This window comes from Rhinolophus sinicus, chromosome 8 (assembly GCF_057876585.1).
Source record: "Rhinolophus sinicus isolate RSI-liver-muscle chromosome 8, RSI-T2T, whole genome shotgun sequence".
Taxonomy (NCBI): Eukaryota; Metazoa; Chordata; class Mammalia; order Chiroptera; family Rhinolophidae; genus Rhinolophus; species Rhinolophus sinicus.
Window position 1 is genome coordinate 17,547,148 of NC_142508.1, and position 24,267 is coordinate 17,571,414.

Below are 24,267 nucleotides of genomic sequence, written 5' to 3' on the forward strand. Positions count from 1 at the left end.
GCCGGGCGCAGGGCTGCGCTACCCCCAACGGGTCTCTGCAGCCAACGCGGTGCTCAGACCCGACGGCCGTGGGCGCCTGGAGAGCCGTGAGCCCAGCGCCCCCACCTGGAATGAAAGGGTTTGCTTTCTTTCCCTCTACCCTGTTGTGGTTCGCCCGGAAGCCAGCTTCCACGGCTCAGGGCAGGTGGTCTTAGGCTGGCATGCCCTGGAGACAGCGTCCCCTGGATATGAGGAGTCTGCCCCAAGGTGCGTTCGCTTTGGAGGCCTGATACTCTGGGTGTGCAGTCCTTCCCCAATCCAGGGTTTCCTGTGTGGAAAGGACAGTGTCCCAGACAGCAATATGTTCCTCAGCCTGTGAGTTGGGTGGTATCATCCCCGGGCTTCAGGGACGAGGATACTGAGGTCCAGGGAAATTAAGTGACTTTCCTCGGAACTCCCAGCTGGTATGGAGTGGCAACCCAGGAATGCAGGGTTCCCAGGAACCCAGATGCCAACAAGTAGATCAGGCCCATTTCGATCACCACAGCAAAAAGCAGCTCTGAAAAGAACCTGTTCAGTTAAGAACCAGCCCATTATATAAGGTGGGGTGGAGGTGGCAGACTCTACAGGGGGCCAAATCCTACCACCCACTGTTTTGGTATGGCCCAAGACCATTTTTAAATAATTTTAAAAAATCAACAGAAGAAAAAGCTAAGACATGAAAAATGTAGGAAATTTACATTTTGGTATCCACAAATAAAGTTTTAAATTTTGTCCAAAGAATTGTGGGAATTTTCCTCTCTTATACTTACATGACAGCCCTGATGTTGCCCCTTGGCCTGCAAAGTCTAAAGTTACTATCTGGCCCTTTAAAAAGAAAGTTTGCCAACCCCTGAACTAGGGAATACATTGGCATTGGCCCCTCTGGGTCTTTATTCCTGCCAGTCCTGTATGGGCACGGGGACTTCCATCCGTTTCCCCCATTCCACTGGGGTCTCTCTCTCTCTCTCTCTCTCTCTCTCTCTCTCTCTCTCTCTCATTGAAGAAGCTTGTCCTGTTCTCCCTTCCAGGCAACTCCCCTCCCTCCAGCTGGCTTGGGGGACCTGTTCCACTTCCTCCCCTAGGTTGTAAGGGGAAGACGGGGGCTGGGCCACCCATTTTTAAAGTCCTGGTACCTTCACAGCGCCAGGCACACATGAGTGCCCAGGAAAAGTTTGCTGAAATGAAGTTTGCTATGCGTCACATAGCTGATTTTGGACATGTGCTATCATTGCACCAGCATTTGGGGATACCTATAGACTCAAGGCCATTGGGGGGTGTAGATTTTCAAAACTTGTGAAAACATCCCTGCGGTGCTGGTGGTGTGTAGGGGACAACGAAAGCCTGATTCACACAGGTCCTCACCAGTCACATTGCACTGGAGATCCCCTGATGTAAACATGCTCCCCAATGGCTATGTATTCATCCAGGATGGCAGGGTCTGTTTTGTTCACTGCTATGACCTCCATTCATAGCCCAGTGCCTCGCACAAAGTATTTCATTTTTAAGATATATTTTTAAGTGGAAATTTCAAACATATGGAAAAGTAGGCAATATATCCATGGTTTAGATTTAACAATTATTAGTTTTCCATATTTGCCTCATTTATTTTTTGGCTATAATATTTTAAAGCACATTACAAACACCATAACATTTTCTCTTCAGTGTGTAGCTCTAAAAAATAAGGAAGCATTTCTACATAACTGCAATATCACACAACAGTAATTCCTTAACATCACGAAAGAGCCAATTTATATATTCAAATTTCCCAAAATATCTCAAAAATGTCTTTTATAGTTGCTTTGTCTGAGCCTCGTTGTTTTGCTTCTAATTAATAACTATTTATTGAAGGAAGGAAGAAAGGAAATTGAGCTATATATCTGTGGAAGTCAGAAAATGTTAGCATTGACTATGATTTATAATTATACTGCTACCAAAAATGTGGGAAACCAACTAAATGTCCAACATAAGAAATTGGTAAGATGATTGAAAAGACATATGAAAGCGATAAGCACACATTTAAAAAAAAATCTGTTGTAAAATAATATTTAATGAGGTAGGAAAATAATGATATTTTATGAACTAAAAAGTCAGATTACAAAATGGTATGTGTTTTCAGATTATAATACATATGTTGACACACACACATTCACACCAAGATATATTGTCACTACAGGAGTGAGATTAGGAATTATTTTTAAGCTCTTTGTGCTTTTCTGCTTTTCAAAAGTGTCTGCAATGGAATTACGTGTTAAAGAGAAATCTTGTACCTCCCACGGAAATGGGGTTTTGTGTTGTTTTTCACATACAGGCGGTAGCACTCACAACAATCAAGTTTTCTTTGTCCCCAACATCTTTGTAACTTGGTTATAAGTAAGGACTTAGCTTATTTGCAGAGACCTTGGCAGCCTCGGGTTAAATGTGGCAGCATCAGTTTTTTTAGGGTCGTGGGGTGGATTTGGACCAGAGTTATTGCAAGAACATCAAGCAGTGCTTGAGACCACATTGTGGACATACATACTGCTCTCTATCCATCACCTATCTTGTTTTGCATTTGGTTGACTAATAAATTATTATTTTATTTTTAAAGAAAATATTATTGTATAATAAAATATTCTATTTTTAAGAAAATTCAGAAGGGACAAAAAGACATAAAAATTCAAGTCTCCACCCCCCTTCTCTTCCTAGATGTAATAGTTGTTACCAGTTTCTGGTGTGTTCGTCCATGGATATTCCTTTTCTAGTCTTCATATATCTATTTTCTTTAAACACACACACACACACACACACACACACACACACACACAAATGATATCATACTAGTCACACTACTGTTCCTGCCCCTTGCCTTTAATTTCTTTTTATTTTGGAAATTTTCAAATCTCCAAAATACATTTAGAAGAAAAAGCGGCATAACAAATCTCCATGCACCCATCATCCAGCTTCAGCCATTATTGAGCTCTTCTTTCACTAACTGTACCTAGAATACAATTTCTTACCAATATACATAGAGCTGTGCCAATCTTTTAAAAGTCAGCTTATTTCACTTTATGGATGCACCACAATCAATCTAACCAGATTGTTACATACATAATGTTGTAATTAGTAAGTTTAAATCTACTTATTTGAGCATTGTGTGACTACTGTGTTTCCCCGAAAATAAGACCTAGCCGGACAATCAGCTCTAATGTGTCTTTTGGAGCAAAAATTAATATAAGACCTGGTCTTATTTTACTGTAATATAAGGCCAAGTCTATAATATAATATAATATAATATAATATAATATAATATAGTATAGTATAGTATAGTATAGTATAGTATAGTATAATATAATATAATAATATAATATAATATAATATAATATAATATAATATAATATAATACAGGGTCTTATTTTACTATAATATAAGACCGGGTCTTATATTAATTTTTGCTCCAAAAGACACATTAGAGCTGATTGTCCGGCTAGGTCTTATTTTCAGGGAAACAGGATATATCTGTGGGAGAAATTCTGATAAATAGAATTGTTGAGTCAGAAGATAGGCACTTTCAAAATAGAAATATACTGCCAAATTACATTCCTTAGAGATTGCGCCAATTACATGCACAGTTGGCTACAAGTGACAGTGACTTAAGCATTAACAGTGCTTAGTTACCCAGAAGCCTGGAGGAAGGCAGGGGCAATACTTGGTGGCATCACTGAGAATCCTCCTCCTTCTGATCTTATTTTCTTCCGTTGTGTACTGTGCTTATTACCTCACAGTTGCAACATGGATGCTATCCCTTCAGTCATCATGTCCTTACACCAGTGCCCAGTAGGAAAGGCAGGGAAGAAGCAAAAGGTTGTGTCTTCTTGAAATTCTGGGTCAAGTTGAGGAAGGGAAGTCAGATTTCCCCTTATTTCTCATTGACCAGAACTGGGACATGTGCCCGCCCCTAGACCAATCACTGGCAAAAATGGAATGTGATTGCCATGACTGATTTAGACCAATCATAATCCTTCCTCTGGGGCTGGGGTAGATCAAGGTAGATGAAGCAAACTCTGTCCTTACCAGAAAGAATTGGGGTTCCGTAAGATTGGAAGAAGGTGAGAAGAAATAGCTCTTTGGTGACATTCCCCAGGAAGGATCCATGTTGGTTATGTAACGTTGTCTTTTCTTTTTCTCCTTTCCTCTCTTGTCTTTTCCTTGTCTCCTTTTCTCCTACCCCCTTTCCTTCCTCCACTTAAACAGAATAATAAAAAATAAACTAAAATTTTTAGGGTGTGTTTTCAAACTCCCATCAGGATGTGTGTAGTTACATCTGAGGAGTGTCAAAAGGTGGTCTTCACAGTCTATTCAATAAATGGTGCTGGGAAATCTGGACAGACATATGCAAAAAAATGAGGCTAGACAACCTCCTCACGCCATATACAAGAATAAATTCAAAATGGGTTAAAGACTTAAATGTAAGATCTGCAATCACAAAACTCCTAGAAGAAAATATAGGAAGTAAGCTTGCAGACATTACCCTTAGTAATATTTTTACTGATATATAGCCTTGGGCAAGGGAAGTAAGAGAAAAAATAAACATGGGATTATATCAAACTAAAAAGTTTTTTTACAACAAAGGAAATCATCAACAAAACAAAAAGGCATCCTACTGAATAGGAGAAGATATTTGTCAATGATACATCTAATAAGGGGTTAATATCCAAAATTTATATATAAAAAAAAACACCAAACCCTCATTCAACTCAACACCAAAAAAACAAACAACCTAGTTAGAAAATGGGCAGAGGACATGAAGAGACATTTTTCTCAATAGCCAACAGACATATGAAAAAATGCTCAATCTCACTAAGCATTAGAGAAATGCAAATAAAAAGCACAATGAGATACCACCTCACTCTGGTCAGAATGGCTATCATCAATAAATCAACAAACAACAAGTGCAGGCGAAGATGTGGAGAAAAGGGAACCCTTGTGCACTATTGGTGGGATTGCAGATTGGTGCAGCCACTATGGAAAACAGTATGGAGGTATCTCAAAAAACTGGAAAGGGAACTACCTTATGACCCAGCAATTCCACTCTTAGGTATCTATCCAGAGAAATCCAAAATACTAATTCGAAAAAATATATGTTTATTGCAGCGCTATTCACAATAGCCAAGACATGGAAACAACCGAAATGCACATCGGTAGACAACTGGATTAAGAAACTGTGGTACATTTATACAATGGAGTATTACACAGCCATAAAGAAGAAAGAAATCTTACCATTTGCAACAACATGGATGGACCTAGAGAACATTATGTTAAGTGAAATAAGTCAGACAGAGAAAGACAAATACCATATGATCTCACTTATATGTGTAATCTAAAGAATAGAATAAATGAGCAAACTAATCAGAAACAGTCTCAGGGATACAGAGAAAAAACTGAGGGTTGCTAGATGAGAGGGGGGTAGGGATGAGGGAGAAGGTGAGGGGATTAGAAAGCACAAATTGGTAACCACAAGATTGCCACGGGGATACAAAAGACAGTTTGGGGAATATAATCAATACATGTTGTAAAGATTTTGTAAGGTATCCGATGGACACTTGTCTTATTAGGGAGACCACTTCTGGGATGGTATAGGTGCCTGACCACTGCAGTGTATACCTGAGGCTGAAGCTGAACAATAATGAATGTCAACTATATAAATATATAGTCACAGGATGTGGAGTACAGCATAGGGAATAGAATCAATGGAATTGTAACAGCTGCATATGATGTCACAGGGTAGTAGATTGGGGGAGGGGGTATCACTTTGTGGAGGTGTAAATGTCTAACTATTACATTGTTTTGTAAACCTGTAACTAATACAAAAAATTAAAAAAAAAAAAGAACATTGGGAAAAAAAAAAGGTGATCTTCATAGCATGCTTCCTCCAGTCAACAGACACAGTCTTACAGATTCAGTGAGCATACGCCAAACTATCCCTAAAACTTAGTGGCTTAAAGCAACAACCATTTATTTAGCTCATAATTCTGTGGGACAGCAGTTTGGGCTGGGTTCAGCTGGGTGGTTCTTCTGCTAGTCTTGGTGGGGCTCCCTCATTGCACAGTCAGCTGGAGGTCAGTGGGGGCCTGTGGCCTGGCTATGTCTGGTGGGTGACTGGCTGTCAGCTGAAATGATGAGGGTAACTGGGTTAGCCCTGGTTAGTTTACCTGGTGACAGTTGCTGGGTTCCCAACTTGCAAGCCCTTTTCAAGTCTCTGCCAATGCATGTTTACTGTTTTCTCCTTGATCAAAGTAAGTCACATGGCCATGCCCAGAGTCACTGTGGGAGAAGATTATAATAAAGAGAGGCATGAACACATTAGAACCGTTACTGCAATTGGTCCATCATAGGAGAGGACACCACTCTGAACTCATGAAAAAAAACTAGTCAATAGTAAGCATCAACATAGGAGGCCAAGCTGTCAAGCAGAGAAGAACACGGGGTGACTAGACAGGGCCACAGGAGAGGGTGTCCTGCACAAGGTCCATGAGAGGGTCCTGAGAGGCCAGGTCAGCTGGCGGTGGGGTCCTCAGGGAGCAAGAGAATAAATTCTTTACAAGGTAAAGTAAAGAGGGGGGACTTTTGAAGGTTTTGACAGAAAATAAGTGCCATTCAAGAAGGGATTCACATGGTCAAATCACCATTTTGGGATATTCAACTAGCAGAGAAACATAGGGAGGATTGCAGCGAAAAACAAAACAATCAAGGAGACAAATTGTAAAAGATTGTTTTTTCACCCATTTGTTCATTCATTTCCTGAATCAAGAAGCATAGAGTGTGGGCATACTGTGTGCTGGGCTCTGTGCTAGACCCTGGAGACACAAAAAAGAAAGTTAGTCCTGGACCTCAGCGATGGTTCAGGAGCAAGAGTGAGGGGCTAGTGGAGAGACAAAGGAAGGAAGACCCAGGAGGCATTTTGAAAAAAAGAATACCTGTCTTGTTAACTGAATGGCCGACCCTAGGAGGAAAAAGCAGTCATAGTTTATGGAAAAAGTCATTCCATAAACTTCCCTGCCTAGAACTCAATGGTCGTGCTGCTGGCTAAGAGAAGACACTGGGAGGTGACTGATGTGGAAAGAAGTGAGAAGGGTGGGACTAAGATACTTGCTGTCAATATGGTTGTTTTGGGTTACACTGTCCAGCAGCTCATTGGGGCTGAAATCCAGGTGACAGACCAAGGATAGAGAAGCGGTTCCAGGCATCATCTTCCAAGACAGGAAAGATGACATCTCATGAAATCAGGCTTGTGGGGACCAGGCGGCTCAGGCCTGTGAAACACTGTGAAATGTGCAAGGTTTTGAGTAGATTAGTGTGTAGTGGAGGGTGTGAAAGAAGAGGGTGGGGATGAAGATTTGCTGGTGTGACGGTCAGAAGGAGCTGTGGGAAAGCCACATGAAATCGAGGGCAGCTTGGAGCTTAGCGGTCTACAGGAGGCTGGGGAAGGAGCCGTGGGAAGAATAGCACAAGAACAGTGACTTCCCCTCCGTTTAGTTATTTAATTGCCCAAATATTATGTTCACTGCAGAAAATTAGAAAACGCCAAGAAGCGAAACCATGAAGAAAGTCATCCCTAATCCTACCACGCTGCGATAACTGCTGGTAACGTGGTTGTGCTGCTTTGCCCAGACTTGGTAACAGCCTCTTACATCCTGGGCTGGAATGTAGCCTGGAAACTCTGAAGAAAGAAATGACAGCCAAGAGGTTAACACCAACAGGCTCACCCTCTGGGCTGCATGCTCTTCTGTCCCCTAATCTCCCCTGTTGGAGTGGAAGGACTTGGGGCACGATCCTTGGTGGAGCTGGACCCCCCCCCCCCAGGTACCTGGGGGCTGAACAGGTCTTTGGGAAGACACTGTGGAGAAGCAGCAAGAAGCCTTCAATCCCACAGTAAGGCTGAGATGTAACATCCCGAGGTTTCCAGAGTCTCCAGCCCAGTATCTGTCCATAACAGAGGTGTTTTACCAGACTGTTTGCTGGAATCACCTGTAGACGCGCCTCACCACAGGATACACCCATTTCTCCTGCAGTCAGAGGAGTAAAGAAGGTGGGCCTCGGGTTCCTAGGCCTCACGTCACCCAGGACGTGCTGTATACCCAGCACTGTACTGGATGCTGTGTGGCACCAAAGAAGTGAAAGGCACAACTCCTACTCTCGAGGAATTCATAGTCTTCCAGGAAAATGCTGGGGAACAACAAAATCACCATGGAAACATGACGGTGACATCAACTGTCTGCCAGAGAGGCTGTGTGGCATGGTGTCTCTGTGGGTTGGCCTTGGGGCCGCACTGACTGGGTTTGAATCCCCGCGGTGCCATTGATTAGTATGTGATTTTGTGTGAGTTACTCACGCTCTCTCTGCCTCAGTTTCCTTATTTGTAATGAGAGCATTACTGTACCACCTCACAGGGTTGTTGTGAGGATAATTTGGGTTATTACAAGTACAGCACTCGGTAGCCACTCGACCAATGTTAATTATTAATTAGAGCAAAGGCATTCAGAGCGCAATGCATGGTGGGGTGAGTCTGGAAGGCTCCTTGAAGAAGGTGTCTGGTCTGTGTGTGCTGAGCAGTCAGGGAAGGAAGGAGTTCAAAGGGGCCTGCTCAGCTGAGTGCAACCAGAAAAGCCACTCGTCCTGTTTTTATGTACCCGTAGGACCCGAATCCTGGCTTGTCCCATCATGGCCTGGAATGGGGCAGAGGAATGGGAAGATCTGTATACTCAGGGCTGAGGCAGGGCGGCCAAGGGCATTTCTCGGTGGCACGTTGCATAACCGGGGTTGCGGCATGGCTGCCTGCATGGCGGAGCAGCGTGACCCAGCCCCCAGGGGCTCTGCAGACCTTCCTGGGCCAGGCCTGCTCCCAGCAGCATGGTTTTCCAGCACCCAGCACCCAGCACCCAGCTCCTGCCCAGGTATGTCTCAGATTTCACTTAAAAAATATATAGTATTTTTTATTCTGACTAGACTGGTAATGAATATTTCTTGTAAAAAAAATCCGAAGAAGAAAATTTAAATTTCTTATGATGCCACTACCCTGAAATAATTAATGCTTTATTTAATATAATCACTTATTTTTTATGCACAACTTTTGTCTCTTCCTGCGTCTGCCTATGGGTGTATGTACTTTTTTTCTATCATAAATAGGGTCAAACAGTACTTACTGTTTTGCAATGTGGTATTTCCAATTGTTTCCAACTTTCTTGTCATGTTATCAAATATTCTTCCATGATGTAATTTATAATGCCGGCATTGTACGATCATGCCATTAATTATTTAACTAATCCCTACGGTTGAAAATTTAGATCATTTTCAATGACTTTTTCTTTTTCTCATAAACAATATTCTTACACATAATCTTGTAGATAAATCTGCAAATATTTATGCTTACTTCCTTCAGATCATTTCTAAAAGCATATTGAAGGCCTGGCTGCCTCTTGCAAAGGCGTCCTGGATAAGACCCCCCAGGGCCCACCTTCCTGCCTGCAAGCCTGAGAAGGCCCAGCTATACCATTTGGAGGAAGCTGGGCAGATACCCGACCAAGCACCTTGGGAAGTCCCTCAAGGTTGAAGGACAGGGGCTGCGACAGGGATTGTGGCAGCAAGTGGAGTGAGCTGACGTGCAGCCGGGAAATTTCGCTTTCCCTTGGAGAGCCAGGTAACCTGGGGAGAACTGGAGGAACCATGTAAATACCTCTCCTCGGAGGAGGTGAGTGACGTGCCTCCAAGAGGAAGAACCTAGAAAGGACAGACTCTTCGGAGCTCAAAAACCTACCTGCTTGTAGCTTTCAGGGAGCCCCGGTTTACCCACGGCGCTGCACTGTGGGCTGTCTGTCCCACCAGACGGAGTGCCCCGAGGGCAGGGCTGTGTCTGTTCATCTCGGCACCCCACACCCAGCCCAGGGACGAGTACATATTTGTTGAACTGACACAACAACCTTCACCCCAATTCACTGTCCCCGCACTTCCTCATTCTGCATTTTTAAGTCTAGGCTGCTGGCATCTTACTGCCCTCATAGTACCTGCACGATGGAGCGTCCTTTCGAGAGGCCACTTGAGCAATAAACACCAAAGGCCTTAATATATGCATCCCTTTCGACCAGTGATTTCACCTCTAGGAATAGCCTAAAGCAATCCAAGACCCCCAGGAACGGCCTGTCTCTCCCATCTGCTTCCCATAGCTTCCTTTTATGCCCCCTTCCCTCAAAGCACTTCATTCACATCCTGGGCTCTTTGGCATCCTTGCCACTGGGGCAAAGGTATTTCCTGCTCCATTACCTTGACTCTGCTTCTCCTCAAAGCACAGTCAATACACCACGTCTTCTAGCAAGCCCTCCCCGACAACCGCTGGACCTTGTTTTGACTGTATGTTTAGTTAGTTACATGCATGACTTACCTGAACCTCCAGACCATGATCTACTTGAGGGCAGGCCGGCAGTCTCTCCACCTGGCAGAAGGCAATGCAAACAACAGCGTGAGAATGTTCGGCAGCTGGGTACAGTAGGGAAAAGGGGGTCCTTTCAATCCCTCTGGACCACCCCCTGCAGCGTGAAGCTGCCTCCTTCTGTCTGCGTGACTGAATCAATTACTGCATCCGGCATGAGCTATAGAATCCCACACCCTCCGTAGGAGCAGCAGCATTTTCAACCCCATTTGTCAGAATCTCCATCTAAAATTCAGTTGAGCAAATTGTCCGGGACCCATGCGATGAGATTTCCGTCTGAGGCTCATTTCCTGAGGCAAGTTGCTACGAATTTATATTGTGATACCAGTGTGATTATTTCTAACAGAAAAGAATTTGTTTCTTCACAATGAGATCTAGTATGCAGGACATTAAATATATACAAAGAGTTCCCCTAAGTCAACTTCAGAGAAGGTTTAATGAACTGAAATTTGAATCAAAAGTGTCAGAGCCCTGAAATGGGGTTTCACGAGATAAGGAGCGGCTGCCACTACACTTCCCAAAGATTGGCAGGATGGCATCCTCTTTTCCTCATGCCCCAAAGCAGCACCTTTTTATTGACAAAACCCGAACTTTTATTGGTCGCACAGTTAATTATTGATCATAAATGTGCACGGGGAGAATGATTGAGATGTTTAAGCCACCCATGCTGTGCAGGGAGGGTGGAGGAAGTCCTCGTGCGTTGACTGCAGTCAACCCTGCAAGGTGGGTAACAACACCATTCCAATGTTGGAAATAAAGTTGAGGCTCAGAGAGATTAATTAACTGGCTCAAAGTAACCCAGCAGAACCCTGATTCTAGTCCTGGTCAGTCTGGCTGAAAAGTCAGGGCTTTCCCCTCTCCAGGGGTCCTCACCCTGGCTGGCCACCAGAGGTGCCCAGGCCTCACCCCAGACTAATAAAATCAGAATTGCTAGCCATCAGAATTGTGCCAGGCATCAGTATTTTTTAAGAGCTCCCCAGGTGTTTAATGAGCAGCCTGGTAGAGAAGGTCTGAGCTGTGCTGCGCTGCCTCTCAGCCATCACGCCGAGTGAGGCTTCTGAACTCACTGGAGGGACCTGATAGAAGGGACACAGGCTCCCACCCCACTCACCTTCGAATCGCCCGGGTGTTTTTAAGACCCAACAGCTGCCCTGGATGCTGCCACAGATGAAGTGAGGCAGAAACTCTGGGGGCCAGATATGCACATTAGCATAAATACTTTTAAAGCTGCCAGGTGATGAAGCGCAGCCAGTGTGGAGAATTAGACCCCAGAGGCTTGAACCAAATGGCCTCTCCAGGCCATGCCCTCAGGCAGCTGATGGCCTCAACCTGACTGGGGCAGAGTCCAGGTGTCTGGGGCCTGTCCTTTGCTGGCTTCTCAGCTAGCTGTGGGGAGGGAGGATGAAGGAGAAAGAGAATTACCATCCAATAATCCAGTATGCAAAGATGTCATTAAATGCTCAAAAACAATTCCTGCTCTCAAGTCAATGAAACGCTTCCCAGCAAATTCGTTAACGAATTTGCTTGACATAATCTGTCTTCAGAAAAAGCAAAGCACTTGAGTCTTTGCTTAGAAAAGTGATGAAAAAAATTGTCACGAACGAGGCTCCCTGTGGGAAAAAAAGGGGACTGGCAGACAGGGAGAAACTGAACCTTCTCGAACCTCTGTACCTCTCCGCTGTGCATCTATTATAGGCGGCCTTTGTATGCAAAGTGGAAAAGAACTGCAGAATAGTTCTATCCTGAAGGGAAACAAAAGAAGTTTAATAATGAAAGCAAGAAAGAGAGCAAGGTGGGGTGCCGGAGGGGCGAACTCTAGCCCTGGGCCAAGAAGGTTCTTAGCTTCACGTAGGAGAGAATTCAAACCTGAACCTATAGAGAGTTTAAAGTGAAAATCAGTTTATTTAGCAGAGAGTGAGTAAGAAAAGGCCACCCCACAGACAGAATGGCGGTCTCTAATCGCTAATGGAAGAGAGACCCCCTCCGCCCTTTCGGGTAGGGTTCACATGTGTATGTGGTTTTTTTCGCCATGGAAAATTTCTTGGTATGAGGAAAGGAGGGAAGAAGCAAGGTACAAGAAGAATAGGGGCAGGTTTATCTCTAACTTTTGTAAGGTACAGCCTGTGGCTAGTTGGTAAGAGGTTTAATTACAGGAATGGTCTTTACAGATGGAATCTCTGCTCAAAAGGCTGCGGATGGCCTGTTCTGTGTGATGGATTAACATCTGCCTAAGTGCTGTACCTTGGGGCACGTAGGAAGCAGGCTTGGAATCCAACCTGCTGGTTCTTTCTTTTGTACAAAAAAACAACAACAAAAAAAGTCCTCATGCCCCTTCCCTATATTATCCAGGGCAGAGAGCTCTCTGAGGAGGGCAGGCTGGGGGCTGGGGGACCCGGGCCAGCTGCTGAGGGCCCCCCAGTTCAGGGTGGAGAAGAGTCTTCTTCCTCCAGGTGACACACAGGCTCCGCGATCCCTGCAGGGTCTGACCTTGGCAGGACCTGAAAATTACCCCCCTGTCCCCCCCACACACACACACTCTGAGGCCTCCCTCCTCTTGAAGGGTCTGGGTAAGGCATTGCCACGTACTCTTTTTAGGAAAGGGTGGGAATAGCTGGGGAAATAGAATTTAAAACAAAATCTTCTCCCAACCCAGCAAATTTCTCCACAGAAGAAGAGAAGGAAAACAGTTTGCTACTGAAAGCATAATAACCCTTTTCTACAGACCAGCAGCTACGACTCACCAGGTAAGAGAAACTGACAACATCATTTGTCATGCATCGTTCATTCTACAGTCACCTGGTTATTGGGGTGGCCATCTGTGTTTGCTAATTGCCTTTATCCAAAGGAAAAACAAACTTCTCATCTCTTTAGGATAACTTGAGCAGAAGTTAGGGTCTCACCCTCCCACAGAAGCAAGGCACGGATGATTACATTTCAAAGAAATGGTTGGGGGTCCTTGAGGAAGACTCACCTGGGGTGTAAAGCTGGCCAGGGGCTTAGTTAGCGTCTGAAAAGATTGACATACATTTCAAAGAGACAGAGAAAGCACTTCCAATGACAAGTTTTCTAAGGTAAAAGCTCTAAGAAGGGAGTGGGATGGGGTGAGGGTGGGGAAGTCTCTCCCGTTATTTTCCACCACAGGGAGAATCAGTCTCTTATTTTTCATTGCGGTCGGCCCTTACAGAACTCCACTTTGGCCCTCAAGTAGTGCCTGCTGGGGAAGGGATGTGAATGTGTGGCTCCTGGGTGGGCATTTGTCCTTGATATGAGACAGTCTGAGGGGTGGAGTAGACTTAGGCTGTATTTGATCTTGCAACCTGGGTTGACGCAGGATGGATGGAGCTCCTTTAAAAGTCTCCATTGCTTGGGGAGTTTTTGAATTTGCCTAGGATGTTAGCAGTGCTGTGTGGTCACTGGAACCAGATGCCCTCACCCCTGGGTCTTCCTGTGCCCTGTGTCACACCCTTCCATCCCTCCCTCACCGCCCCCCCCCCTCGGTGTTGCTCAGCTCCCTGACAGGAGGAAGGGGTTTGGGGACCCTGACCTGGCATAGCTCCTGCCTTCCCTGGCCCTCCCCTGCACAGCTCCTGGCTTCTGCTCCACTCGAATTAGACTCTAACCCACTAGAAGCTACAGCCAATTCTGCGGAAAGTTCAAATCTTCAGGGACTTCATAAATTATCCTTTACAGCTAAGTGTTCTCCAGAAAAATAATTGGAGAGTTGGGGGTGGGGTGCAAAGCACAGCACTGCAGCTGCTGCTTCTTCCTAGACTCCTCGTGCTCATGTTGTGAACAACCCAGCAGATTGTTAGGGTCAGTGCAGGGAGAAAAGACTGGCTGAGGGGGCATTAGGTGGCCCTTGGTGGGTGTGGGGGGGGATGGTGGGGGGAGAGAGACAGTTCTGAGGCACAGGTGCTATGACAGCACTTGTTCTGTGTTTAGCAAATTCTGAGCAAGACCTTGCATTCTCAAGGCAGGCACCCATGTGTGTCTCTGAGCATGTTTTGCTATGTATCCGTGCCTGAGTGTCGCGTGCATGTGCGAGTCCTTGCATGCAGTGCAGACGGAAGAAGTTTCCATGGAGGCCAAGTCCCGCAGTTTCTTCGTCATAGGCAATGTCAGCAGAGAGCGAGGGCCTCTGTAGCTGGGATGATGTGACAGAGCCTGGCCCTCACAGAACCAAGGAGCAGGCTCCACCTGCCCCCCACATCCTCTGGGATGAACCCCTGTCCACTGTTCCTCATGCTCCCGGCACAAAACTTTGCTGCCGGTGGCTGTGAGCCACAGCTCCAAACTCTCTCATACCCCTGTGCCTTTGAACCTGCCGGTCGCTCTGCTGGAACACCCCTCTCCCTGTCCCATTTCTCCATCTGGCTAGATTCTGCTCATCCTTCAGAGAAGTCCCCTCCTGCAGGAATCCCCCACCCCTCTGACATGAGGAAGGAGCCCCTCTCCCGTGCTCCTGCCTCACTCACCCTGGACAGGCCTCTATTACAGCCCTCACCACACCCTCTTAGAATCGCGGGTTTCTTTAGCTGTCGCCCTCTCTAGACTGACAACTCCTTGAGAACAGATTGCATCTTTCATCCCTGGCTTTCTACCCCCAGCACAGTTCTGGGCAGAAAGTGTGCTTGTGAAATGAATGACTGTTGGGTCACAGCACCGCATATCTATCTGCACAGCACTTTCCACTCAGCAGGCACTTTTGCGCGCATTGTTCTCTCCATCCTCCCTGCAGCCCAATGTAGCGGGAGAGGCAGACAGGAGGACCCTGAGGTTAGACTGGCTAACAACTTGCCCACGTCGCCCAGTCACCTAAGTCCCTGCTTCCCAGCCCAGGAGCAGTCGTCACTGTGGGGTCAGGGTCACAGAGCGAAGGTGGTTGTGACTTGGGGTCAGCAGGCTGGGGTTGCGAGCGATGGAGGAGGGGTGAAGAGGGGAGAGAATAGTGTTGTAGAAAGTGGATGGAGAGGAGCGCACATGGATCTGGATTCCTGGTTCCTTTGAGATGCTCCGGGCTTGCTTCCCAACCCCTCTCCACACTCGGGCTCAGGGCTCCCCTCTACTTTTCCCAGGGCAAGTGTATTAATCAGTGTTCTCCAGAAAAACAGCACCAATAGGATACATTAAGGAATTGGCTCATGTGGTTTTAGAGGTTGACAAACCCAGAACCTACAAGGTGGGCTGGCAGGCTGGAGACCCGGAAGGGGGATGATCCTGTTCAAGTTCAAGGACGCCTGCTGGAGAATTCTGTCTCATTCAGGGAAGGACAGGTCTTTTTGTTCTATCGATGTCTTCACCTGATTAGACGAGGACCACCCACATTATAGAGGGCAATCTGTTTTACTCAAAGCCCACTCATTTAAATGTTAACCTCATCTGAAAATACCCTCACAGAAATGCCCAGCGTAAGTAAGATCTGACCAATTATCTGGGCACCGTGGCTCAGCTCAGTAGACATATAAAATTAGCCATCACAAGAAAGGATAGCAGGAATCTGTGAGGGCCTTTTCAGGATGCAGAGACGGGGAGGCAAACTGCTGAGTCCCAAACACTATTCCAACTGTCCCTGCTCCCTTTATAATGAAACAGGAGTAAAATGGGAGGATAGATGGATCAATAGGTAGATAGATGGGCAAATGGAGAGGCAGCTAGGTAGGGGAACAGGGAAAGACAGACACTAGTACTGGCAACTAGCTACTTTTGAGTCTGTATTAGACTGAAATTTTCAAAAATGCAAAACTCGAGAATGACAGAGTAGAAAGATCAACTTATGTAACTTTTAAATTTCCATCTGAGGAAAATGATACTCAGAGAAGAACAGTGACATCCTCAAGGTCCCACATGAGTCACTGCTAGAGGTTCTGTGGCCTCTCGATTGCGTGACACAGGAGTGGGTATGTATAATGTATCCACTGGATCAGACTAGGCTAAACTGCCGGGAAACAACAACTCTGAAATCTCAGGCTTTCCACCTCCCAGGCTCATCGTGTGCTCACGCAGTGTGCCCGACTCAGGGTGGCTGAGCAGCTCTGTTCCACGTCCTGTCCTGACTCCTCCACATGTGACCTCTGCGGCCCCTGAGGGAAGGAGAGAGTCTGCGTGTCAGGGCCAGTTTGCAGGGGCAGCTCTTCCATGCTCAGCTCAGAGCTGCACTTCCTGTCACTTCTGCTGTCAGCCACATGGCCCCCCACTGAGAAGAGGGCTGGCGATGTGGGATATTTAGTGAGAAATAAGTGTTTCTACCACAGGGTACTTTGCCACCTCTTTGTTGGGATCTCAGTGTTTCCTCCTTTTCTAAATCTTTGAGCTAAAGGATATCTCAGAACCCCAAAGATCTCCCTCGGGCTCTTGGAACCTCCAAGGGGTCTGACGTTACATTGCCCAGAATGCCTCCGCCTTCACTTTGAAGTGGCGCGTGTGTGTGCGTGCGCGTACACGGGGACCATTCCTTTCATCGCTTCCATTCCTTTCATCGCTTCCATCTACACAAATGAAGCCCGGGAGCAGGGTCTGCAGAAATCCTGGGTCTCCCTCTGGCTGTACGTCCTCAACTGTTTACTGCTGCTTTTGCTTAAAGCACAGCAGCATCTCCCCAGGGAAATGCCGAGTCTGAGCCCTCTCTCCGTTGTTCACTTATCATTGGGACATTGGCTTTTTGTCTTTTCAGGCTTTTAAATCATGTCCCTTCCAGATTAGAGCTTACTAACAAGTACTGATCAAACATCAGGACAATTACAAGCGCTTTATAGCTTCACATTGCTAGTCCCCCACAGATTGTTTATTTCCTGTGAGGTTGCTTCGAACAAACTGCCACCAGACAGCTGGGCTTGAACTACTTGGTTCCCCAGAGGCATTAGTCACCGAAGCACACTTTTCTAGCGGCATTGGTATTCTTTAAGTAAATCAAAATAAAGAGTTTTATTAAAATAGCCAAGAACAAGGAATTAAAAATATTAATTTGCAATAGGACATGTAGTTGGAGTTAAGATCCAGAGACATGCAAGCACCTAAGTATAAACCAGTATCTTCATTGCCAGCGCTGTTGTTCTTTATTTAGTCTGATCATCCGGGTCCTCCTTAGGCTTGGGGAGAATTGAGTCTGAATCTTTCAGCCGTCTCAGGTGTGTGCCCAATCTGCTCAGATTTGTCAAGAGTCCTGCTCGGTAGCTGTTGTCCAGCCCTGACTGCCTATGTTTAATTAAGAATCTCCTCCTGATTCCTTCCAACTTCTCAGAAGAAGGCTTTCGTTCTTCTGGGTTTGTCTCAGCCTTGCTGCCTCTTGGTCTGCAGAGAGAAAGAGTAAATAATGATAGGAAGCTGTGATGTTTCCAGAAACTTGTGACTTTTTCTGAACCAGCAGGAGCAATTTCCTCCCCTGATTCTATTTCTCAGCCTCAGCTCTTTGCTGAGTTTGTTATTACTAATCTCCATTGGAAGGTCCCTTGGCAACCAGGTCCCTGATAAGGTTAGATTGTAAGCTGGCCTCTCATGTCGCCTGACTCTGCAAAGCCCGCTGTCTTGCAGGTACAAAGCAGGCCATCCCAGAACATGGCCTTCAGTGTACTTTTAAGCAGAGGTGGCACAGAAACGCCAAGTGACTTCTATCTGAGCACCCTGTGTGGTCAGCGCGATCCCAGGGGAAGCAAAAATGGAAAAGGTGCGGAAGGAGCTTTAGTCACTTTAGGGGGAGCCCCTGGGGAGTCAGATAGGAAGCACCATGGTCCAAACGTCACTGAGCTCATTGAGTTTCACTGGGTGAGGCAAACGTCCCTGGGCTCGGACCACCTATAAGTGGGGCCGTTTCCTACAGCTGAAGTCGAGGCTGCAGGTCTACCTCTCCTGGCCGGAGTCAGGGCAGGCGTTGGTTTCTGTTCCCTCCCAGGTCACAAGTGCTCGTGCTCATGGTGGAGACACGAAAGCTGGGAGGAGAGTGTTGGAGTTCAGTGCAACCACAGCGCTGAGCCGACATGGTGAGGAAGACCCGGACATGAGGAAGGCCCACCGCTGCGCTTTACTGCGTTCTGGTGTGTGTGTGTGGGGGCGTCTTTCTGGGGGGTGTTCAGCCTGCCCAATTCCGGGTGTTTGGGAAGGAGTTGGAGAAGCCCTGGGTATGAATGGGGCTCTTCCCCTTGGTAAAGCTGAACCCAGTTGGTTAATACAGTTACCCAATGCCATTCCCATCTAAAGGGTCCAAATTATGTCTCAGTCCCATGGTCACAGCTGCACTGGGGGGAGGGGAACGAAAACTGCTCGGGGGAGGTGTGTAGATAGAAATTGTTAGCTTGCCGAAAGCCAGGCTCACTGTGAAACCTTTATTCATTACCTTATTTCTTAAGACGCACATCTTTTGCAGAGCAAGACGGTCTCATCCTGTTTGGGAACAATCAGGAGAGAGAAGCATTCAACTGGGGGCAGGTCTTGGTGTCAAGAGGGGCTGTCCTCGGAAGATGACTTATTCCCCCACATTACAGGTCACCTGGAGAGGAAAGAACCTGCCTCTCAGGCACCCACCCCACCCACCACTGGTCCCCCCACCCCCACCCCCACCCCCAGCGCAGGCAGATTTGTCTCTGGTCCAGGTTGTACTTGGGCTGCCTTTGCTTCAGGGAGGAGCTAGCTGAGCACTATGCTGTGTACTTATCGTTATAGCCTCTAGTTTCAGCCTCACCAAAGTTCTGTGAGGGAGGGTAGTATTTTTGCCCCCATTTTACAGATGATGACACTGAGGCACAGAAGGGATGAGGATTTACCTACAACGCAACAGCTGGGGGCTGACAGAGCAGAGTTCTCCCCATGTTCAAGCTTAGTCTCCCCACTATGGTGACCTGCCAAGGTTCTGACTCAGTCTACATGGTTCCATCTGTTGGCTTCCCAGTTGGGTGACTGGGGCTATTGAGAAACTTAGGCAGAGTCAACAGGGTCTGTAGAATTGTGGGGAGGTGGTGTCTTATCCTGCAAAACTGATCAATAAACAGACAAAAACAGAAAACAAGCCATCTGCATCGTAAATTGTATTATTTGGCTCGGCCTGTCATAACAGAATAACCACAGACTGGGTGGCTTACATAACAGAAATGGATATTCGCACAATTCTGGAGGCTGGAAGTCTGAGATCAAGGTGCCAGCAGGGTTGGTGTCTGGCGAGAATCACAGATGGGTGCTTTTGCCCCACGTCCTCACATTGCTTGGACTCTGTATGCGCATGTCCCTGGTGTCTCTTCCTCTTCTTGTAAGGACACAAGTCCTGTTGGATTAGGCCCCACCTTTATTACCTTATTTGACTTCAATTACTTCCTTAAAGGCCCTGTCTCCAAATACAGTCGCATTGGGGGTTGGGGCTTCAACCTCTGGGTTTTGAGGGGAGACAATTCAGTCTCAGCATAGATTATTCGAAGCTCTGTGTCCCTCCGACAGCAGCCCCCACGGCATGGGGCACAGTTCGCGGAGTCCCAGGTGTACCTTCTCTGCAGGACTTCGGGGCCGAGGCTGCTCCTGGAAGTCCTGTCAATGAGAGACCCCTGCTCCACTGAGAATTCAGTGACGGCTTTTCACGGAACATTATTACAGATGGCTGCAGTGCTCTAAAACCCAGCATTTACATGGAATTCTCACTTCAGCTGAAGCTTTACATTTATCATCTCAGCACAAGGACTAAAGCCATAGCACCCTGTCTGGTAAAAGTTTCTACCAGTATTACATTTTTCTTTCAGAGTCCTCATTGCTGTCTAAGGTTCCAGAGGGCTATGTGCTTCCCATGTGCAACACTGATTCCTCGGATCCTGGAATAGTATTTTCAATGAAAGGAATGGCTTTGCAAGAAGCCATGCAAACCTTGGTAATGTAGCTTTACACAGACACAGACACACACACACACACACACACACACACGCACACGCACACCCCCCCCCTGATGTGTAGAGTTTGCCAATTTCCACGGTGTAAATATCCCACCATAATAGACTTCAAGCTACCAATGGTTTAAAAGCTGGCTCAGAGTTCCTGAATATTTCACACTTGGTTCTCACGTGCCAGTATGAGTCTGTCCTGCAGACCACTGCTCGTCCGATCATGCTCACGGACGCCATTTAGTAGATTTTAACCTGGATTAGAGATACAATCTGAGGTCCTGATCAAAACTAGGTTGACGGGCCCCTTTTGCACTCAATCCCACAGGCTCATTGCCATTCTCAGCATCCTGTGCACCCTTGAGCACAAATCCAAGTCCCTCTAACACATACTTCTGTTAAACCTTCCTAACCTGAAAGAATCACCCATTTGTGGGAGATATCAGCCGTGCCTCTGGCCATGGGACCTCTCATCGGGAATTGTCAAAACTTACAAGGAAAAGTAAAACATCAATCAAGAGCAAGTCAGGGTCTGATTGATGGCAGGTGTCAAAGCTGCGCAAGCATGCGGTGCTTTGTCTGGAACTGGACATTTCTTTATTGTCCATTCAACAGAGGCTGTGGATGTCTCCACCAGCATCTTCTTCCTGACCTACTACTGATGACAGGGTGGTCATGTTCTCCTTGGGCCCCAAGTGACTGCCTGCACTGCATGTGTGTAAATATGACCAGGGAGCTTCCATCTCTCAGGTGGAATTGAGGAGCTCCATGGGGCAGGCCATCGAATGTTCCCAATTCCAAGTTCATGGCCAAGATGTGGCATTTCAGAGGGAAACAGAGATCTGGTAGTAGACCTTGGAGAAAACTGGGCTTGGAGGTAACATACTCCCCCAAATTAAATATAAGTGGAAATTGCAGCAAGCTTTGGCCCTGGAATGTGCTGGCTTCCAGAGAGGGATTGGTGTGGGGAGAGAGAGATGGGTCCCCTACTGCCTTCTGGGCAGTGTCCCCGCTGCTCTAGCCGGCCAGGCTTGGTGGGGAGGGAGGAAGGTGCGGTGGGGAGCGGGAGGAGGTAAAGTCCCCCCTATGCCAGGCACGTTCTCCTCCTCTCTCCCTTCCTCTGTAGTTGCTCTCCACATTATTCCTGGGTCCCGGTGAGCCAACTGAAGTGGATGTGAGAATACTAATAAGCTGATTCGAGAGGAGACTTTACCTCATGGGACCTTTGGGAAAAACCTCGGCTGGCACTTTGCTTGATAAGATAACAAGCTTCAGTGGAACGAACCCACTCCACTGCCATGTTCGTATTTTATAAGCTGAAGGTGTCAATAATCACTCCTGTAAGTGGAGTCTGCCTTTCCTCCGGCAATAGAAAGACTAAATTATAAATGGTATCCTTGGGCCCTCCTTTCTTTCTAGAGCTTCTCTGAGCTCAGGGAGGGTGGGCTCAGATGGCTTCACATGTCCACTTACCCTTGGGTCTCTGGCCAGTGTATAATGGCATTTGAAACATCAATAATGAATTATCCTTTCTCTTATACTTTTAGGATCTCTGTTTATTCATGGGCCTATTTTAAGGAATAAGTGAAATTAAAATAATTGCAATTGAACATCTACTATGTGCCAAATCCTGTGCTAAGTATTTTATAAATACTGTTTCCAAACCTAATAACAATATCATGAGATAGGAATCATAACTATCATTTTATAGACGAAGAAGTTGAGACCCAGAGAAGTTACAAATTGCCCAAGGTCAGTAACTGTTAAGATTCCAGCCTTGGTCTTTTTGCCTCTAAAGTTCACATTTCCCCACTATGTTACTATGCTATGTAAAACTTTGCATCAGTCAGCACAAAATTAGGTTGTGCTGCAGTAATGAGCGACCCCAAAATCTAAGTGGCTTATAACAACCAAGTTTTCCTTCCTCCTCACATGCGATGTGATATTCACATGCATCACAGTTGACTGGGGGCTCTGCTCCATAGTCCCCCCAAATTCCAGCTCACGATGGAACAGCCACTGGACTGTGGCCAGTCCCCGTGGTGGAGGGAGAGGGAACTCTGGAAGATCCCAAACTAGTGATTACATTCCCTGGTACTGAACTGACACACGTCGCTTCTATTCACAACTCACTGGCCAAAATATTACATGAATTTTCCAAACCACAAAGGGGAGAAAGTAGGATCCCACTGGACAGCTGAGAACAGAAAGTACATGAAGAGTAGCATTCAAACCTGCAACAAGTGTCTGGCATAGGACTTGGCACCTAAGTGCTCAATCAACCCTATTTCCTGCCCCCTCCTCTTCTTCAACTATGAACAAATTATGGTAAAATAATGTTTTTTGGACCAAGAGACAGACATAATGACAGGCCCCTCATGTTGTACCCTGTTCAATACCTTCCTTCATTGGCTTGTGGCTGGATCATAGGAGGTCGGCAGCAGTCCACATTTGGATCAGATTGTTCCAGGGTGTCTGTCATTCATCCTCAGATGCCATGTTGCAGCTGACATTCACACGCATGACTCATGACACCCTCCCATGGGCATCCCCGGTAGGCTCAGGGTTACAGGCAATCCTGCCTGGCGGCTGTAACTCCACCCTTCTTCTGTTCAGGGAGGCACATGGGAATGCAAGTGAGTGACAGGGCATTATAACAGGGATACACTGACTCTGTTCTGATTGATAAAAAGTTCATCAATCATTTGAAATCCTCAATAGCTTGTTATTGATAGTAAATTGCCTATGACACACCTTATAATTGCTCCCGACACGCTGCATGTCCGACATCCCTGTGGAGGAAGAACTGCTGTTCACGATGATGCCAGAGCAGCCAGTTGTGAAATGAAGCATTGTGCCAGTGAGCGGGTGGTTTTATCTCCTCTGTGCCAAAGAATTGATTGGGGAGAACATTTTGTCCGCACTAACTGAACTGGCTAGTGGTCTTGGTGTTGTGTAGACCCAGCCTGGGTATTAAGACTGGGAGCATAGTCTCAGAATGTTAGACTGGAAAGAATCCCCAGAGACACTTTCCATACATTCCTGTCATGTCACGGATGGGGAAACTAAGATACAGGCGGGTTAAACGATGGGCTCAGGGACACGCACCACAGTGGTTAACTATTATGTTAGGAGAAGGGCCAGTGCAGGCTCATCTTTACCCGCAGCATTTTTAACATTTTCTGTCGCTATTTCAGAATCCAGATGCTCAACGGAAGGGCACTGCATACTTTCCAAAAGTAGACAAGAATTTGAGAAACATCCTATGGTGCAAGTGTTTGTTGCTTAAACTTGCTGCTGACTCATTTGCTTGCCACCAGCATGGTCGTGGCACCCCGTCACTTACATTGGCTCTTTTCCCCAACTGGCCCCGTCCTCCCGGCTGGGCTGGGAAAGCAGTGACGCCAGCCCCGCTCGTCCTCGTTGGCTCCGAGTGGGGCTCAGAGGTGAGGTCTCTGTTGGGACACCCTTGGCACGCGGGAGGCCTCCCGTCCTCCAGCCAGAGGTGGGTCACCTGTGGTCCATGAGGTCAGACTGTTCAGGGCCAAAAAGAGATTGTGGAACAAGGAAGTCAAAGGTTTCAGGCTTCATCTTTTTGAGAAAAGACAATCAATCAACGCCTGTTAGCCATACTTAAGGTGTTGGGGGGGAAAACGTCCCATCCAAAAATCGTCCTTGGATCAGAGCCTTCCATCCTCCCACTTGACTGTGAACTGTACTTTTTCATTCACTTTGGGTTCCTGCCTCTAGAAACGTCTTTAGTTTGAGACAGGCAATTTTGTGGTGGTCCTTTTCACGTACCCCCCTTTCTCAAATCTACTTCAGAAGACAGGAAGGCTCCTTGCTTCAGGGCCTAGAAAGGAAGGAACTCAGGGCAATTCTGCATGGTCCTGGGACAGGGTCAATGGCCGAACTCTAGGTTGTCCGCGGTCACTGCCT

At 46.6% G+C, this 24,267-nt stretch overlaps 1 long non-coding RNA gene and 1 other non-coding gene across 14 annotated transcripts in view; one reads left to right on the forward strand and one right to left on the reverse strand.

Moving 5' to 3' along the window:
• Positions 1-8,542: 8,542 nt before the first annotated feature.
• Positions 8,543-18,975, forward strand: LOC141567625 (uncharacterized). 2 transcript variants are annotated; one of them, XR_012490462.2, is made up of 5 exons: positions 8,543-8,951; positions 9,437-9,694; positions 13,134-13,224; positions 18,366-18,507; positions 18,837-18,975. It is a non-coding gene; the product is annotated as an uncharacterized LOC141567625 (long non-coding RNA). The 2 variants fall into 2 exon arrangements; XR_012490461.2 differs by having other exon boundaries at positions 18,820-18,954.
• The window catches only part of LOC109461152 (uncharacterized), a 45,938-nt gene continuing 39,044 nt past the window's right edge, over positions 17,374-24,267 (reverse strand). For 7 of the 12 annotated variants that reach the window (XR_016021951.1, XR_016021942.1, XR_016021945.1 and 4 more), the window contains 2 exons: positions 18,807-23,862; positions 17,374-17,767 (listed from right to left, as the gene is read on the reverse strand). This is a non-coding gene — a transcript (uncharacterized LOC109461152). The remainder of the gene's footprint in view (positions 17,768-18,806; positions 23,863-24,267) is intronic. The other 5 variants (XR_016021950.1, XR_016021944.1, XR_016021947.1 and 2 more) reach the window with 5 other exon arrangements.